The 19,711-nt window shown below is 42.6% G+C and overlaps 1 protein-coding gene across 1 annotated transcript in view; it reads left to right on the forward strand.

Annotated features, from left to right (window-relative positions):
- Positions 1-19,711, forward strand: part of ZNF804B (zinc finger protein 804B) — a 305,145-nt gene that overhangs the window by 271 nt on the left and 285,163 nt on the right. The gene's annotated exons all lie outside the window — the stretch shown is intronic.

Consider the following 19,711-nt stretch of genomic DNA (forward strand, 5'->3'; position numbering starts at 1 on the left):
TTTTTCCTCTTTCAGAAACAACACAAAATCAATAGAATTTGATATTACAGCTGTATTGATCAGCATTGAAACTTGCCAGCTAGCTACCTGGATATCATTATTAATTAATACAGGCAAGAGCCAGCTAAATTCTGGCCATGCCTCTTGATTTATAATTGCCAGACATGGATTTCCAGAGAGTATTTAAGAAAACTAAAAACACATTTCCTTTATATGGGCAGATGGGTTGCTGACATAAACTTTGGTGGATGTGTTTAAAGGTTGTTACAGGCAAAAGCCGGCTTGATCAATCCCTGAACTCTGGCCATGGCTCTTGATTTATATTCACCAGCCATTGGAATTCTGGAGGATATTTAAAGATAATTAAAAAATGTTTCCTTTAAATGGGCAGATGGGTGCTAACACCAACTTTGGCGGATGCGTCCAATGATTGTTTCGGCATTCCCTAACCACTGGTTGGGTGTAAAAGTTAATTTGACTAAAGTTTTCTGGGAATTCTGCACCAAGAGGAATACGCTGGGCACGGTCACTACAGATGCTGCAGATGCTGCTTGCTTGGCTGCCCTTGGATTCAGCACTTTTGAAGCCAGTGATTTGGAACAAGCATGCAGACCAGTAAACTTAAGGATGATAACAGAGCTTGGGATTTGCATACTTGCTCCTGGTCAGTGACTGATAAAATACTGGCACTACAGCCAGGAAAATAGCAGAAGGAAAGCAGTGGTAACCTCTGTACAGCTTTGCGTCAATAAAGAAGCACAATAAATGGGCAAACTGTAATCACGTATGGCAACCATATTGATTTTGTTTCTCATTTGTCTGCAGTCAATTGACATTTAGTTTAATTGGTTGCTACACCTTGCCCATAGTACCTGCACTTTGCACTGGCTTAATGAATAAGCAGCGCTGTGCTTTGGTAAAGCTGAGACAGAGGGCACCAGGCACAGATTCTTCCAGTTAGACTAAGATTAACCTAAATTCACACACAGGGTTATTCACAAAAGGGTGAAGGGTTTGGAGAAGGCAGGAGAAGTGAACAATTGAGGCCAAAATAGCTGATTTGGACAAATTCTCCAACTCAGCTCACTTTCCAGTTCAGCTATGTTGCCCTAGATTGTTCACTTCTGCCTTCTCCAAACTCTTCACCCTTTTGTGAATAACCCTGTAAATGTTGACTGGTTATACAGTAATCTGATGTAGATGTTAAAATATGGCAGAGATACAGCTGTCAAGGAATAAGAAGTGCCCGTTTGATCATACTGGAACTTGCATTTCACCACCAGTTGGTGGAAGTGTGGGGGGTGAACATTGTCCAATCAAACTGAGCTGTTTTTGAAAAGTTTTTTTGTTGCCGAGTCAGCGTACGTAAAGCAATAATGTGTGCAAGTAACTCACTTCTAATGTAGAGTTTTATTGGTTTTCCGATATGATGTGTTTTTCTTTTACTTATTACTATGTTTGTTCTATGACTGCTCTGTGTTTATTTCTTATTTGGTGATTGTGATTTACCAATACTGCCGATACATTTGTCCAAGCTTCTTCTACTCCTCCATCAGACAAGTTTGTTTTACCATTACTGATGTCCTCCCTCCTGTCACTTTAGGACCATTTCTTTTGCTGTAAAGGGAACCTGTCAAAATCAGTGCATGGGAGCTACTGTGCTGACTTGTTTTTGGAAGGTACAAGGTCCATGCCATCATCCTCATCCCTCATAACTTGGTGATTCACTGATCTGAAACCAGCAAGTGAATTATCATCTGTTGGCATACTGAGTATGCTTTTCATTTTCATACTGAATATGCCTTGCTTCATTACCTAGGGAGTCCCTGACCCTAAACAAGCATACTGGGTATCCCAGCAGAAGATATTTAATTGCCCCAAGTAATGAAGAAGGGATAGAGATAATACCATGGAGCTTGTACCGTTACAAAAAAACAAATCATCAGTGAGAGCTCTTATATTTTTTTTTATCATGGCAGCTTTCTTCTAACTTGCTTTGGACAATGTAACTCAATGTAACTTAAAGGACAACAAAGTACAACAGAAGTTTAAGTCAGTGATACATAAAGGGCTGGTAATGAATGAATTGTGTATTATAAGTATATTATTTATGTTGTTTTTGAGTATGCTGTGCTTGTCCGTCCTGGCTGTAAAGTAGGAGGTTGTAGAGTGGGCGTTTAATGACCGGTGCGGGGTTAGGCAGTGAGCGCAGGTTTGCGCATGCATAAAGTATGAGAGAACCTCAGCAGCACAGCAAATAGCAACATATATAAAGTTGACTGGGAAAGCAATGTACACACACACTCAGCATGCTCTGTGCCAGGTTGTCAATGTGCTAAAAAAGGGAATCATAGCAATCCTACCGCATGTAAAATGCTGATGTGGCACCCATCTTTACCTCCATAGACATTGCAGACGTGACCCTTATATTCATTATCACACTGTACCTATGTCATTTGTTATAGACACAGTGTAAACGCAGGGAAAGGAATGTGTTAAATAGCAAAATACATGTGTGAGAAGCCTCAGATGTGAGAGGTTGTTGTCTGACTTACAGGCTACATGCTATTTTCAGGGCATCTGGACTGAACCTACTCAGCATTAGCGGACTGATATTACTGCCCAGGGGATGGTATGTGGCCCGAGAGTCAGAAGATGACCACTGGCATCTGAAGGTTTGCGCACAGGTCTTTTATTTCACAATAGACTTCTTTTTAAGTGATTCTATCCTGCTGGAGGATGCTTTGGGTCACAGTTCATCAACTCCCTGAATAAATGCCTCCAGTGTACTCGTATGCCTGTACAAATGTACAATACACACACATACTCACACGCACACAAACAGACATAGAAACACACATATACACACACACACAGACATACAAACACACATACACACACAGACATACAAACACACACATATACACACACAGACATACAAACACACACACGCAGACATACAAACACACATACACACACACACACACAGACATACAAACACACACACAGACATACACACACAGACATACACACACACACACACACACACACAGACATACAAACACACATGTACACACACACACGTTAGCACACATGGCCATACTCAGCAAACAATCCCTGGGATGTATCTCACTTTAGAAGATCAGTTGGTAAATAGATGAGGAGCAGTTCTGAGTAGTTTACATTAAAAAGGCTTTAATATGGTAAGAATAGAAACCTTCCAAAAACAACTGTAGAATGTAAAAAACAATATTGAAGATTTAATTCAGTAAATAAATTCAAAGGAAGTCCTTTCAGTTCCCATATTTGTAAACAATTTTATTATATATAATCAGAAATGTTAATAGCATGAATTGGAACACTCACACTAAAATACAAATTGTATTTCATTTTGTTAATAATTAAGTTGTATTTTAAAATACCTAAGTTGTATTTTATTTTTTAATAATGAAGTTGTTGTTTTTTTAAAATCTTTTAATATACAACTTGCTTATTAAAAAATAAAATACAGCTTAGGTATTAAAACATACATTTTTTTAATGGCAGTTGTATCTTGGCTGCTTACTAAATGAATTTCAAAGGATCACAGTAGACATATGCTTCCGGACCTTTCCCTGCGATCATGGACATTCCCAGGTCTTGGGAGAGTGATCACAGATACACACTCATTGCTGTACACATCTCCATCAGACACATTGACGTTCTGGCAGAGTGCGGCTTCATGAATATGAATGACTGCTCAAAATATGATTTTAGGGTGTTTTTGTTACACCATAAATAAAGGATTTGCCTTCCGTCTGCCCATCACTTCCAACAACTTCCTGGATTCCCAGTGTGCTTTTCGTTTCTTTTCCTGCTGCTTGATGTGATTCAATCTCTATTTCTCAAAACTACCATCACGCATTGCTCCCATCCAGCAGCGATGATGTTACATTGTGGGAAGTTCAGACGGCAGTTTTATGACACAAGGAGGTGCAAATTCACAGGGCTGAGTGCATTGAGGAAGTCCATCCTATGGGCGTCTTCAATAAGTAGGGCTGCACCTAATGATTATTTTCATAATCGATTAGTTAGCCGATTATGTTTTCGATTAATCGGATAAAACAAAATATAAATACCATCCTTCATTTAAAATAAAAGACACAAAGTTTACTTCACAATAAAACTGCATGCACAATTTTTTGCAATCGCACTGCACTGGAATGCACAGCATTGCGGTACCGTGTGTTCCAGTGCGGGCGATCACACTGTGGATGGGAGCCACGTTTGGGGTGCCATTGTCATGAATGGCACTGTAACGCACCTCCTGCAGCAGAATCTGTCAGGCTGAAAACGAAAATTACTTTTTTTCCCCACCTTTTAAAACTTTAAAAAAATAATAATTGTGGTGTAAGCACATGGCGCTGGAATAGCTTCAGCCCCAGAATGACAGCTGCCAGTGGCAAGATTCCGCAGATGGCAGCTGAATGTAATTACAGCAGGTAGTGGGCGGGTACAGTAGCCAACCTGCTATTGGCCATTTCAAATTGCAATAGCAGGCTGGCTATTACCCCTGTCCACTGCTTGCTGTGCCCTCCTCAAAACACAGAGGAGAGAGCTAGGGGATCCAACCAACTAATCGATAATGAGAATAATTGACAACTATTCTCATAATTGATTATTATCGATTACTCGATTAGTTGGTTGCAACCCTATCAATAAGTAAGTTTACAGACTTCTAGATGGACCTGGTTATGAGGAGTGGGATAGAACTATGGAAACTCAATATAGAAATACAGATTTATTTTTTGATCATAGAAACCCTTAAAAGTGATGAAAAATATGGATTTGATTATAATGTAAATAGATTGATCCCTGTTTGCGTCATTTAAAGGCAGAATTTCCAACTTTGATACACAGTATATGTAGATGACACAGATATGACATTCTGCGGGTCGCAATGCATTGTGAAAATGGTTATAACAAATACAGAGTCGATGTCGGCAGTGATAGAAGGTTGACGCAAATCAGATCCGATATGTATTTATGTTTCCCTCATTGACACACTTATAAAGCCTAAGGGAAAGAATTAGGAATACCACTCAGGTTTAAAAGTGTGTTAAACTAAAGGGAATTTTCGGTTCTAAAATTCTGCTGGCCTGCTCAGATGGAATGTGCTCTCTGACACGAGATATCTGTGTGCCAGATGTGGATGAGTCTACATGTACACAGCCAGCAATGCCTCTCACATCTCACTCATTCACTTTTAGTAAATTGTCTAAGGCAGGGTAGGCAGCCTCGGCACTCCAGCTGTGGTGGAACTACAAGTAACATGATGCATTGCAAGACTCTTTACAGACACATACATGACTTCCAAAATAGGGATAGGCAACCTCGGCACTCCATCTGTTGTGGAACTGCAAGTCGCACGAGGCGTTGCAAGCAGTGGCGTAACTATAGCCATAGCAGCCCAGACGGTTGCTATGGGGCCTCGGGGTGGAAGGGGGCTCCATTAGATTGTTGAGGCAAATGAAACATAGAACATGTGAAGATAATACAGAAATGTGTCATTAAGGGCTGAAGTAGTTGCAGTTGATGACATTTCTAATCCCCTGTAAAGTCTGCAGTGTAGAGACTTCGGAATCTTGGCATTGTTACAGCTCACAGAGAGGTCATCAGGAGGCCCCTATCACATTTTTGCTATGGGCCCCCCCCCCTGATCTGTAGTTACGGCCCTGGTTGCAAGTCTCTGACAGCCACAGGCATGACTCCCAGATCAGAGGTAGGCAACCTTGGCACTCCATCTGTTGTGGAACTACAAGTTCCATGAGGGGTTGCAGGACTCTGACAGCCACAGGCATGGCTCCCAGAGGTAAAGACATGATGGGATTTGTAGTATCACCACAGCCGGAGTGCTGAGGTTACCTACCTCTTGTCTAAGGCATCCCTGCTTTAGTGCTCTAGTGTGCAGGCGTACGGCCTTAGCCAATCGATGTTTATTGTTTTTTTTGCTGAGTAATAATCAGTGGAATCTATCTAAGGCTGACCGTGGCATGGGCTCAAGGCGTGACTATAAGTCTGGACATAGTAAATGATGAACTGCTGCTGCACCCACAATGCTTTTAGCAGTAGAATATGCAATGAGAATTTGTACATTAACAACTCAGCATTCTGTTTAGAGCTGCAACAGTTAATCGATTTAGTCGATTAAAATCGACGATTGAAAAATTATTTCATTTGGTTAGTTAGCTGCATCGGGTTTTTTGGGGGGGAAGGGGGTTCCCTTTAGGATTTGGTTTAGAGTGTCAATTCCTTCAAAAGCGATATATTTTATGCAGAGGGGAACTATTTTTTCTTTAAAGGTACACAGACGGCAGTACAATGCAGTAAACAGACATTCTGCTCTCCCTTACTGTACTGCAAGAGAAGTGTTTTTTCTGCCTACGTCCTCATTGAAGAGATTTGTCCTTACTTCCTGCCCTGGTGACCACCTATGACCGGGAAGAAAATGGACACAGCTATGAAAGCAATTCTTCTCCACACTCCAAAAAAGCTTGTCTGAAGTTCTCCTTTAGAGCTGAGATCCGGGCACAAAAAACGTATTTAAACATATTTCTCATTAGCCACATAGGATATACATACAGTGGTGTCACAAGGGCGGTGCGGCCCACCGGGTTAAGTCCCCTCCCCTCCGTGCACCACCAAGATGACCGCCAGCAGGCGTCAATAAGACAACCGCGCATACGCAATGACTTCAGGGTGTCACCCGGTCTCCGCTACGGGTGACACCCAGCATCGGGACGCCCCTCTATACATATACTTTTTCGTGCACCAAATGCCTGTACAAACCCAGATTCTACCATTTAAAAGTAGCAGTGTGCTTCTCATAAAGTAGCCGCACATCCGTGGATCACCATAGATAAAACATTTATTGAAATAACAGATACATCCTTCAGAAAAACAACTCCCTATGTGTGCAACCCATCACGCGTTTCACCAATCTGGTTTAATCATAGAGGCCTCTATGATTAAGCCAGATTGGTAAAACGTGTCAGCATTTAACACATGGGGAGTTGTTCCACAGCATGTATGTATTATTTCAATAAATAACTGTTGTATCTATAGTGAGCCACAGAAGTGCGGCTGTTTTTTAAGAAGAATTGTGACGCACGGCAAGGCGAGATTTTTTTGCCTGTGTCTGTGGAGTGATTTACAGTTGGATGGGGTCTGGGAATTGGAGCAGTGGACTGTCTGCACTATGACATCATCACTGTGCTGCACATAGCTTGTGCAGAGAACCTCCTGGGCTCCTCCCACTACAGACTGCCTGCAGAAAACTACAGGAGGGGGCAGGGACAAGACCAGTCACCCTGCACAAGGACAGAGAGCAGCAGTGAGCGTTCTTTATTACAGGAGGGGGCGGAGACAAGACCAGTCACCCTGCACAAGGACAGAGAGCAGCAGTGATCGTCTTTATTACAAGAAGCTCCAGGTGTCACACTGGATCGCTGCACAGATCTGGAAGAAATACACAAAGCTCACCAAGATTCCAGGAAGAATTCATGTATATGTGTAGCTCTGCAATGTAGAGTACGAGCAGAGACTCGATATAGTTTTCAGATGCCATTATAGAAGTGCTGGTGTGCTTTGTGCATTTTCATGAGCATTCAAAGGTGCAGTGGGCAGTGCCATGTCAAGCTGTCCATCATTCTCTATGAGTGAACCTGGTGCGGACTCCGCCCACTCGCCTTCACCTTGCGGACACTGCACACAGCTTGGTACATAATCAGTGGCGCTGGAGACTGCAAACGCTGCGCTGGCGACTGGCAAACTGGGTACTGGAGACATTAATGGGTTCTGTCAATGAACAGTGTGGCCGTCTACAGTCTTGCTTTAAGTGCCAGTTTCAAAAGTGACAGGTTCTCTTGATAGGCCACCCCTTCCCCACCCACCACCACCGGTACTTTTTTTTTGTCCCCGTGTGATTTAAAGCCTTCCTCCTCCTTTCTAAAAAAAGATTCATTGTTATTTGTGAATACATTGAAATAAACACGATTTGTTACCTGTCCTGGTATGATTTTAGAGACTTGTAAGTGGCCATTGTGCCCAACTTGGAATGTCCAACATTTGCTAATTGATATGCTATTGACAGCTGAGGCTACGGAACATGGAAAGCATGAGAACGTATACACATCATTCCATGGACACAGCTGTGTATACAGATTACCCTGTATACAGGCACAGAGTTATATGGATAGCTCAGTGACAACCACAGCAGTCATGTGTGGGAAGGATACATAATGGATGGTATGTACAAAGCTGATGTCTCCACTGTGGCTTACAATATCCAGTTTGTCATAAATGTAGAATTTGACTTTAAATATTAACAATCCGGGGCAAAGGACTCAACTCTTTTGTTGCAAGTGCTGACTTAATTTCCAAACTGTAGAGGGATGTATTATTTACAGCTTTTCAAGAACATCTTAAAACAGAGATTATTTAAAATGCAAAAAATGTGAGAAATGGCTTCACGGTCACATTTTATTATTTTGTTGGCTGGAATTTTTATTTTTTTTAGGTTGGGCTCTTTATTTTTAAAGTCAGAGTCTTTATTTTTTAGGTCAGAGTCTTTATTTTTTAGGTCAGAGTCTTTATTTTTAAGGACAGAGTCTTTATTTTTTAGGTCAGGCTTTTTTTTTTAGGTTGGGCTCTTTATTTTTTAGGTCATACTATAAATTTTTTAGGTCAGAGTATTTATTTTTAAGTTCAGAGTCTTTATATTTAAGTTTAGAGTCTTTATTTTTAAAGTCAGAGCCTTTATTTTTTAGGTCAGAGTCTTTATTTTTAAGGACAGAGACTTTCTTTTTTAGGTCAGGCTTTTTTTTTAGGTTGGGCTCTTTATTTTTTAGGTCATACTATTTATTTTTTAGGTCAGAGTCTTCATTTTTTAGTACAGGTTTTTTATTTTTTAGATCCCCAAAAGTGTATGTTACCACAAAACATGGTAATTCATATATGTGTTTGTGTTTATTAGTTATTGTAACCTGTTGTGTTTGGTTTTTCTTTAAGGCTGTAAAAGACCCGGTGATCCTGCCACTACCCTTTCTTTTCTATTTTAATCTGACCACATTTGAGGATGCTGATCTGTCATTAGAACTGGGCAGAGCATATGCCTTCAGCTCGGCTGAGCCGCTCGGGCCGCCTTCGGCTGCTGTTACGGGCTATAGTGAATAGCCCGTACAGCAGCCCTTCGGTATCGAAAGGCTCCGGTGGCGGAAGAGAGCCTAAGGATCAGCCGAAGCTACAGCTGGATCCTTCGTGAATAACCCCCTAAGAGTGGGAGTGGTTGAGAAGTTTAGCAAAAGTCATTGGGCAAGGCTGACACCACTCGGCCCACAAAAAAAAAGCTATGTTGTCATCCCACAACAGGATTTAGAAGCTGAGTGCATTTCTGGCAGATCAGCGGGTCATTTTCTGTATTTGCGGGGTCTTTGAGGGGATAAAACGCAGAGAAATAGGCATGCATTGCAGAGATGTACTGCATATGTTTTTTTTAAATTTTGCCTTTACATACACTTTAATAAAAGAGCCAGTGAGAGCACAGCTTCAATCAATTCATAATTATGCTTTGCGTGATTTTGATGGCAGGCTGATGGAGATCCTTCGGGATTTCCCTGTATAAAAGCTGATTATTACACAAATGAACATCGCCATACCTACAGCATGTGCAAAATGTGCGAGCAGCTCTCGGCAGTCAATAATTCTGTGTGTTTGTACTCAGTGACATTAAAGCGGCCTGGCGATACGTCAAAGATTTCCTGTTTGGCGAAAGGTTAAGATGATACATTCGAAAGAGAGCAACCAATATGCCTTCAAGTGGAACGGCTTTTTCACACGTCGAGTGTTTCTTCCAGTACAGAAGAGGCAAATAGCTGCCCTACTGCTATCACAGGGCTGAGGCAGGCTGTTGTTTCGTAACGTGGCGTCAACCGGATGCAACAGGTTTGTGATTTTTTTTACCAGGCATCATGGCGGCAAAATGAATCAGTGCTTTCCGTGAGTCACACTGACCCAAGGCCGAGGAGCGCTGACCAGCTAAATGAACTGCAGGGTTCAACATATCCTTGTAAACAATAAATAATGGTACAAAAAAAAGAGTCATTCTTAATGCTCACGTGCGGCTCTCTAGTATCTGAAGGCCGGTTAATGCTGTTTGTTGAATTTGTTGTGTTTTCTCCTTAATAATAGTTATTAAAATGTATTTCTAGTATGTGAATGGCTCTAGCGACGTCTATATCACTTTTGGCCACTAGGAGGCAATAGAGAGACCTCTGATTATTTTTTGTTTCTGACAGTAAGGGAAAATACAAGAAATACATTTGCAGGTACTTATATTAGCAGCATTTAACCCTTTTACTGCCACCACTATAATAGCTCCAGCATATAAAAAAGGGTAAAATTGGTCTGGCAGAAATGGGTTAAAGCAGAACTTATTTTTTATTATTATTATTATTATTATTTATACATTTTCTGCCTTTCTCGCTTCAATTCTTTTCTTCATACATTCAGTAATACAAAATAATAATTGGGTTAAAACATATTACTAATATTATTATTACTATTATTTATACATTTTCTGCCTTTCTCGCTTCAATTCTTTTCTTCATACATTCAGTAATACAAAATAATAATTGGGTTAAAAAAATATTACTAATATTATTATTGCTATTATTATTATTTATATGGCTTTATTCTCTGCATTTCTTGCTTTAATTCTTTCCTTCTTACATTCAGTACAAAAAATTAATAATTGGATAAAAACCATTACAATTATTATTATTACAATTGTTAATAATAATAATAATAATCCTATGACAGACTACAATCTCACCTTTAGTTTATTAATTTGTATTGAGATTGTAGTCCATCACAGGAGTGAGTTTGGAGCGGTGACTACTAAGGATGCACCAATACCGTTTTTTCGGTATCGAGTACCAATATTTTTTTGCGGTACTCGCCGATACCGATACAGGAAGCCAGGCGACTTGTACTGACTCACCACCCAGCTTCCTGATTAGTAGGGAAGCCATCTCCATGCTCCTCATTACCAGGTGACAAGGTAGCATTGGAACTGGCTTTCTGGCCAATCACGGGCAACACGTCATTACACGGCAAACAGTAGATATTCACGCTTATGGTTCCCTTAGCCTTTAAACCCAAAAACTGACAGCTGCAGTGAAAAAAACAAAAAAAATCAAACGATCCTTGGTCGAAAGAACTGCAATTAATTGTACTTTTAATTGCAAGTCATTACACAGCGCCCAGCTTCCTGATCATCAGCATGAAGCCGGCTTCTGGCCACATATAAAGCCGGGCGGCATGTAATGACACACTACCCGGCTTCCTGATACTGGGAGCTCAAGTATCGGGCTTGGCATCGGAACATTTGGGCGAGTTCGAATACGAGCCAATACTAGTATCAGTATTGGTGCATCCCTTGTGACTACTTTACAACACACACATGTGGAACAAAAGTAGCCCCCCTCCAGAAGGAAGGACGGTGTCAGCATCAATTCAGAGATGATTGGAGGATCTACAGCCTAGTGATACACAAATAAGATACATTGTTGTTAATAGTTACGGGACTTGAATGCATTTTAAGACCCCATGCACACCAGGGCGGTTGCGGATCAGCGCGGTTTGCGCACTGATTTTAGAAGGGCTGCTTTGGGAGATTTTAATTGCGTTTCAGCGTTGAAACGCAATTTAAAAATGCCCAAAACCGAGCTGAACAGCGCGGTTCCATTGAAAGCAGTTTGGAAACTGCACTGATCAGTGCAGTAAAAAAGGGTCAAGGATCAATTCGGGCGGGGGGCGGATTGGGTCGCGCTGAGCCGTGTGGCGGGATGAATGGTTCCCATAGCAATGTATGGGACTGTTCATGTCGGTGGATGTGGAACCGCCCTAGTGTGAACGCGGCCTAAACATTTAACTTCTGGGTTTAGTATCACTTTTATTTACATTTAATTGACAACTAAAAGAAATACAATGTAAAGAGTACAAGGTAGGAGATACAAATCACATGATATGCGTCCAGTGTGGATGCAAAAAAAAAAGTCTGTAGCAGAGTTGCAGTTGAAGAAACAACATGATGTAATTCTTGGCTCGCTCAGCCAGCGTCGTCATTCTCCACCCAAGAAACTTTAGACACCTTAAAGCCACAGATCGAAGGCGCGCATCAAAGAGCCTTTTAAGAATGTATTTAAAGACATCAATCTTGTGTACTGTAGTTTAATTTGAAGTCCAACAAGTCTACTGCTCGCTCTTATGGCGGCCCGGGCTTTTAGAGAATAAGTGCCACGTTTCTGGCAGTTACAGCAATAATAAGACCCGGTAATAATAAGGTATTATTTTTCTCTCCAGCAAATTGGAGGCACGGCTTTAGTGCGCACGCTGCTGAACGGCCAGATAAATAGATCCAAAGCACGGCGACGTGAACTCGGTGACCTCTGAAATGACGATCATTAATTGACTAGTTGTCACTCAATGTCCTTTTCCTTGGCTGGTAGAAGAGAGGTAGTCCGAAACACTCATTCGAATTAAAAAGAAAGAGAGCTTGACCGCTCACAAATCACTTTCTGTGACAGCCGGAGACATGTTTTATGCCGGGCACATACTGCACAATTCTCAACATCATTGCAAAAGATTTAAACATTGCTGACATGCAGAATACCACCAAGCCTGCCCTGGGCTGAAAACCCAATTGAAGTCTCACACCTCCGCCAGCTCCTCATGGTTTCATTTGTGACTCATATTTTGCTTGGAAATGCCTTACAAATCTTCTCTCAGTTCAAATGCAACTACTTGGCCCTATACTGCAGTGCCCTGTGCTGGCCTAGCTGAGTAACAGCCATACCCCTCACACAAACTTGTATTGCAGAGAAGGGGAGGGGGTGTATCAGACTAGGTCTATTACCGAATATGATTACAGAGAGCACTGTGTTTAAATCTGCAGTGCCCTGTCCAGATAGTCCTGGAGCAAAAGAAAAGAAAAATAGGCGGAAGGACTACATGACAGGGTGGACAGGGAACTTGGAAGTACGGGGTTAAGTTAGTGTTAAGGGGGGATGGTCACTTACCTGATTAGCCGGTTTCAAGAGTTGCAGGAGGGCCTCCTTAGTGGTCTGGAGGGGGGCGGAGTAGTACTGGTTCAGTCTGGATTTGCCACACGGCAAGCGAGCTTCCCGCCCACCCGCCCCTTTTTTCGTTCTCTCGCACTAGTTGCGTACAGGTTCCTGTCTGTTTGCACTAATGGTCCTGAGGTCTGTGTTGGCTGTGTTTGGGTTGAGTCATTTTGGTGGTTACAGGGACTCGTCTCAGGTGCGTAGTCCTTGGCGGATTCTTCAGTAAAGAGGTCTAAGCCTAAAGGTGCCCATACACCTTACGATTATCGGACTAAACTTTTCGTCCGATGATCGAACCGTCGTACGATTTTCGTACGACGGCCCCATCCTGCCCCGATTATCGCAAGGTTCAATCAGCGGTAGTTAGAAAAAAACACCTGGACGACTTGCGGTAATTGACCGCAATTATTTTCGTTTGCGCATGCGCAGTGTTAATCGTACGACATTTGACGGACGGAAACGCCACCAACCATGCGAACATCGTACGATCAACCAAAGTTTTCAAACATGCTTGACCGTCAAAAGTCGTACGATTGTACAGTACTATCGGTCGGGCACTCTATTCACACGTTACGATTGTCGTACGAAAAGTCGATCGCATACGATTATCGTACGATAATCGTAAGGTGTATGGGCACCTTTAGTGTTACAAGGTATCTGCAGTTTCTCATATTTGTCCCTGAGTCGGTGTGTTGCGGCTAGGGACCAGTGTTTAAGTGGTTTGCAGAGACCGACAATCTCAGTAAAAAGGTGCCTTGACAGACCTCAGATATAGTTAGAGATATATTTATATTGTTTGTTATAAGTAAACGTGTTATTTATACACACCCTGTTTCACTTGAAATTTGTAATAAAAGGCTGCTACAGCCATTTTAACTCCAATCTCGAGTGTGGTGTCTTAATAGGGAGGTGGGGATTATTGGAGGGTGGTGGCATAGCAGCATGGGAGTTTGGGTGTGAAATTGTTATGGGACTATGTTCTACCTTGTCATGGCTGAGTAGTAGCCACACCCCTTTGCACAAGTGTGCCACACAAATAAGTATTGCAGAGAAGGGGAGGTGTCAGAACAGGTCTGTTACTGAGTACTGATTACATAGGGCATTGTGTCTAAATCTGCAGTGCTCTGTCCTGACACAGCTGACTAGTAGCCAACTTGTATTGCAGATAAGAGGGGGGGGGGGGGGTCAGAAAAGGTCTGTTACTGAGTACTGATTACAAAGGGGACTGTGTCTAAATCTGTAGTGCTCTAGTATTGACACAGCTGAGTAGTAGCCACACCCCTTTGCACAAGTGTCCTCACACAAACGTGTATTGCAGAGAAGGGGAGGGAAGGTGTCGGAACAGGTCAGTTACCGAGTACTGATTACAGAGAGCACTGCGTCTACCTGCAGCGCTCTTTGATGGCACAGCTCAGTAGCAGCCACACCCATTAGCACAAGTGTCCTCACACAAACATGTATTGCAGAAAAGGGGAGGGGATGTGTCAGACCAGATCTCTTACTCAGTACTGATTGCAGAGATCACAGGGTCTACATCTGGTGCCTACATAGTCCTATTTAGACACCACTGCAGAAACAAGAAAGAGAAAGCAAGACTCTGAAAATAGAGCTTGCTAATATTATGTCTTATCAGACCGCAAATCTGCTTCTGTGACTTAATTTAGGCTGACAGAAGGCACTGGTGCTGCATTTGCTGGCACAGCTAGTGAAGTCAACAGTAAGTCAGATCTTCTGATGTGCAAACTTGTTCCAGGCCTGTGACTCAGAAAGTGCTAAAACAATGGCTGCCAGGGAGTGTATGTTCTCAGGACGCTCAGCAGTGGGGTCACCTACCTAAGAGTTTTTCGGACAGGCTTAGGAGAGGCCATGTACAGCCTACAGGCAGGGGCATCCCCCTGTAGCCTCAGAGGGCATCTCATTGTGGGGGTGGCAGGACCATATTAATAGCATCATGGGCCTGGTGCTGTCGGTCGGTCAGGAAGCAGTAGAGGCGTCTCTAATTAGGCAGCCACTTGCTCCTTGCTGGGGCGGCCTAATATGCCTGATAAGAGAGCCATTGGCGCCCCTGCCTGATTGTTTTTAGCCCAGGTTGATATCGGCATATCAAGGGGATCTGGGCCAGTCGGGCCTATTTCCAGGAGTGGGCCTGGAGCTGGTGTTCCAGTAGCCCCTATGTTAATACAGCCCTGGCGACAGGTGCGGGGAGGCAGCAGCACGGGCGACTAACAGCAGTCCCGTCCGGGTGACAGCTAGGCCCAACCCCCCCATCATTCCCCCCTTCTCCTGCATCAGGCATCAAATAAGATATGAACGGCCCTGCCTACAGGCATGCCATTGCAAATAATCTTCTTTTTCAAAACCTGAGCGTTTTTTTTCTTTAAGTACTGGGGATGCTGGAATGCATGGGCCAATTTTTTGGTAAAGGTGGATTAACCCTTTAAGTCAACATAGGAACTGGGCTTGGCTGAAAAGATAAGTAGTGCAGTAATGGCAGCAATTTTTTGGATGATAACAAAATATGTTTAAGAGATCACTTCATGATCTGAGGGCAGGTTCACACCATTTTCCGGTCCAGATCTGGTCTTAAAAATGGTGTGAACCTGCTTGTAAGCGGGTTTAGGGTGTGGCGGCGTCAAAGAGGGAATCACACGTAATTGACTTTTACCAGGATAACGTTTATTACCGGAGGGCCGGTAGTATGAAGAATATTTACAATAGTAAAGCAAACGGTTTCACTCCAGGCATGGAGACACAGGTACACAGTACAGTCACTTCAGATGTAAGCGGTAATGGGATTCGTTAGCACCCTAGACACTTCCCACTGACTGGCACAGTCTAAACCCAAGCACACAATACGTATCTGTAAGGCTGATAGCACTCTACCCGGAAGCAGCGATATTCGTTCCATACAGGGAGATAGGAGTCTGGCACACTCTTCCCGCACTCACAGCGGAGACACTGGTTTGGTTATAAACACCTGGGAGTCTTTTCATCCGACCCGGATTACCGATACAGGACTCCGTAGGAACCCTGAACTATCCCTCACAGGCTGGAACACTCTCCCTGCACTTTCCTGACTCTCCCTCACAAGCGGGTCTCTGTCCCTGTCTACATCCACACGTGTTCTCACTACAAACGTGGCTGTGTTTCCTATATAAGATAACCACCCCAAAATGGCCGACCAAATCTCCCGAGATTTCCTGTCTAATCAGGACACCAGGCTTCTCCAAAATGGTGCTGGAGACAATTGTAGAGGCTAAACAGTGCTGAACATATTTACATATAAACATATCAAAATCGCTGAAAGTAGTTATATACACTTATTAACCCACTTTATCCTGCAGCCAGCTAGGCTGCCCTGTCACTGACAACTGCCTACATGCTGAAGTTGTAGTGCATTCCAGACCAGACAAAATGAGACAAGCAGTATTTGTCTGGTCTGGTCTGGAACAAACTGCGCTGGTGTGAACAGAGACCAGAAATAGCATACGTATACATGAGGATGCATTTTGGGTCTGAAAACAATCTGGTCTGGTCTGGAGATGATCTGGATGTCATGTGAATGGGCCCTGATTCTTCTTCTGTAACTGCCATGAGCCGCGCTATCCATGACCTGCAGCGACAAGCGATCTAGCATGCGCCCCAGCAGCCATGACTGTAAACATGGGGGTCTCATTTATGTATAAAACACTTTCAGCAACCAGAAGCATTTGAACAATATTAGTGGGGCCAAAAGGACACAGAACAATGAGGAATCATGAACAGGCATAAAGAAAGGTAGTTAATATAAATCAAAAAATGAAAAAAAAGAGAAATTGAGCTTTTATTTTTGTTCGCTTCTAATTCCCACACACTTCATTGCCGTACTAAATATTGAAAGCAGACAAAAGAACTAAATGTAGAAATGTCAGAGGCCCTGATTTAGAAGACTTTTAATTGTCGATACCCATTCTGGTAATGCACCGGTCACTCGGATCCATGCTCGGCGCAACCTCGGCCCCTGCCACTAATACTAATTAAGCCGGTTTCCATTAATTTTTGACAAGTGACAGCGTGAGATAATAATCACTTAATTGCGCAATGCTAAATGCAAAGGAGAGGACGGCATTATAATTAGACCGATCGTGACTTTAATAAGAAAGCCAAAAATATTGACCGAAACATTATTGAAATTCCTGGATAATGGCGGCCTTGTTAGGATGGAGAAGGAAGCAAATAGGATATTTTATTGAATATGGATTCTGCTTGGAAAAAAAGAGAAGCTGTCAAGATAGATTAAGTTGTCCTTTGCTTTTTCCTTTTTGTTTTGATTTCTTAAATCAAAATGTCAGGCAAGCCATAGATTAAAGGGCTCTGGAAGTGAAATTACTTGGAAGTGATATTTAAAGGGTATGTAGAACCAAAATGTTTATTTTTGTAGTTTTGGCTAAAGTAGGGATGTGTTAAAGACCTTGCCAGGTTATTTATTTGCTTTCTATGTGCAATTGGGGAAATTTCCATTTCATTTCCTGGTCCAGAGGCGCAACAGGAAGTTAGCTCAAATCTCCTAGGGGGAATTCCTTTAAAGGAGAACTATCGGGTCAGTGTTTTTCCCCATAGTTCTCCTTAGGGTAACGGGAGGACACAAACTAGCGTACTCCCGTTACCCTAAGCTCAGTATACCACGAGCTACGGCTCGCGGTATACTGAGACGCCGCAGCCGGAGCAGATCCCGACGTAGATGACGTGATCCGCCCAGCTGCGTGAGGGACAGCTGGCTCTGCCTATCTAGAGGCAGAGCCAGCTGTACCCGCCCCCTCCCCCGTCCGTTCCGCCAGTCAGCGCTGGCAGATCGGAGCGGTTCAGATCAGACCTGTCACGGCTCTCTGCCGTGACAGGATCGAGAGGTGAGCGAACCCGGTATGTGTTCCCTCACCTCCCGATCTACTGAGCCGACCTGTGACAGTCTCATTGTCACAGGTCGGCTAGAACTATGAGGTTAGTGGAAATCACTCATCTCATAGTTCTCCTTTAAGATTAATGACCCCTTGACAGGTGTCCTCATTGGAAGATCTAACTCTTCCCTGCTCTATCCAAAACAAAAAAGATTTTGCATAGAGATACAAGACTGTACCCTAAGCTGTTCATAATGCAGCTCAGTATACACTTTGACAAAAATGCTGACAGGCAGTGAGAAGCATTTATAACAGAAGAGACATACAAAGTCTTTTTAGTCATAAAGCGTACTGTCAGTATTTTTTTTACAAAGGCCACTTTTAGTGGTTTTTAATGATACTGTGGTCTTCGAATGGCTCCTGGCGGCTACAGAAGCTGCTTTCAACTATCTTGGACCTCTTCCTGCATCAAAATTGTCCCCTCATAAGCTTATACTGTATATTTTAGCATATTTTACTTTTTTTTTTCAATAGGAAGAAAATTGTAAAAAAAAAAGTAAAGTGGCAATAGACAACTAAAAATGAAATACACAATAACTAAAGAAAAAAATTTCAAAGAACACTAAAAGGGTTATTCACAAAAGGGTGAAGAGTTTGGAGAAGGCCGGAGAAGTGAACAATCTAGGCCAAAATAGCTGATTTGGAAAAATTCTCCAATTCAGCTCACTTTCCAGTTTAGCTATGTTGTTCTAGATTGTAAATAAAATAAAGTGCCTTAAATACATCCCCCTACACACATAGAGAAAAAGAGAAACACATACTGTATTTGCTGGCGTATAAGACTACTTTTTATACCTAAAAACATCCCCCGAAAATCGGGGGTCGTCTTATACGTGGGGTATACAATGTATACCTTTAGTTTGTTTAGGCCAAGCTGGCCCAAAACGAACATCCCTAATCTGTCAGCCCGCTGGATGTGCGGTAATACTGTATGTACGGTAGCTTCGGCTACATACAGTAGCTGAGCCAATCACGGTGAGCGATGTACACAACCTCTGCCAATCCAAGCAAGCTTTGTATTCATTAATAGAATACATTGCTCGCCGTGATTGGCTCAGCACGGTATACTGCATGTAGCTGAAGCTACCGTACATACAGTATTACCGCACATCCATCCATGATGTTTTTAAATGGTGTTGCCTCTGAACTGAGGTAGTCTTATATGACGAGTATAGCCCAAAACCTATGTTTTAAGTGGAAAATTAGGGGGTCGTCTTATACACCCAGTCACCTTATACGCCTGCAAATACGGTATATAATATATATATTTAATCAGGCAAACTTCGCTGCTCAATGAGCTCAATAAGCGTGGCATAATCAATTTAATTGAAATCACTCCACTCGTGCCTAATTGTGAGATACAAATAGCTGTGTGCAAAATACAGCAGCTGTGATATGCTGGCACAGAGAGGCATGACAACGCTCAACAAGAGGGCCCCCATTGACTTTAGTGGCCCCACAGCTGAGCGTTGTATCGCTAGTCATGTGAAACTCAAAAAAGTATGTGAGCTTCTTTTGGGGCAAAATAATGCAGATAATAAGCTTTACTGTAAGCTTCTGAAAAACGAAAGTCTATAGGTCTAAAAATGCACAAATCTGCTCCTGTGCTACAAG

This window comes from Nanorana parkeri, unplaced genomic scaffold (assembly GCF_000935625.1).
Source record: "Nanorana parkeri isolate BGI_ZX_2015 unplaced genomic scaffold, ASM93562v1 scaffold1302, whole genome shotgun sequence".
Lineage (NCBI taxonomy): Eukaryota > Metazoa > Chordata > Amphibia > Anura > Dicroglossidae > Nanorana > Nanorana parkeri.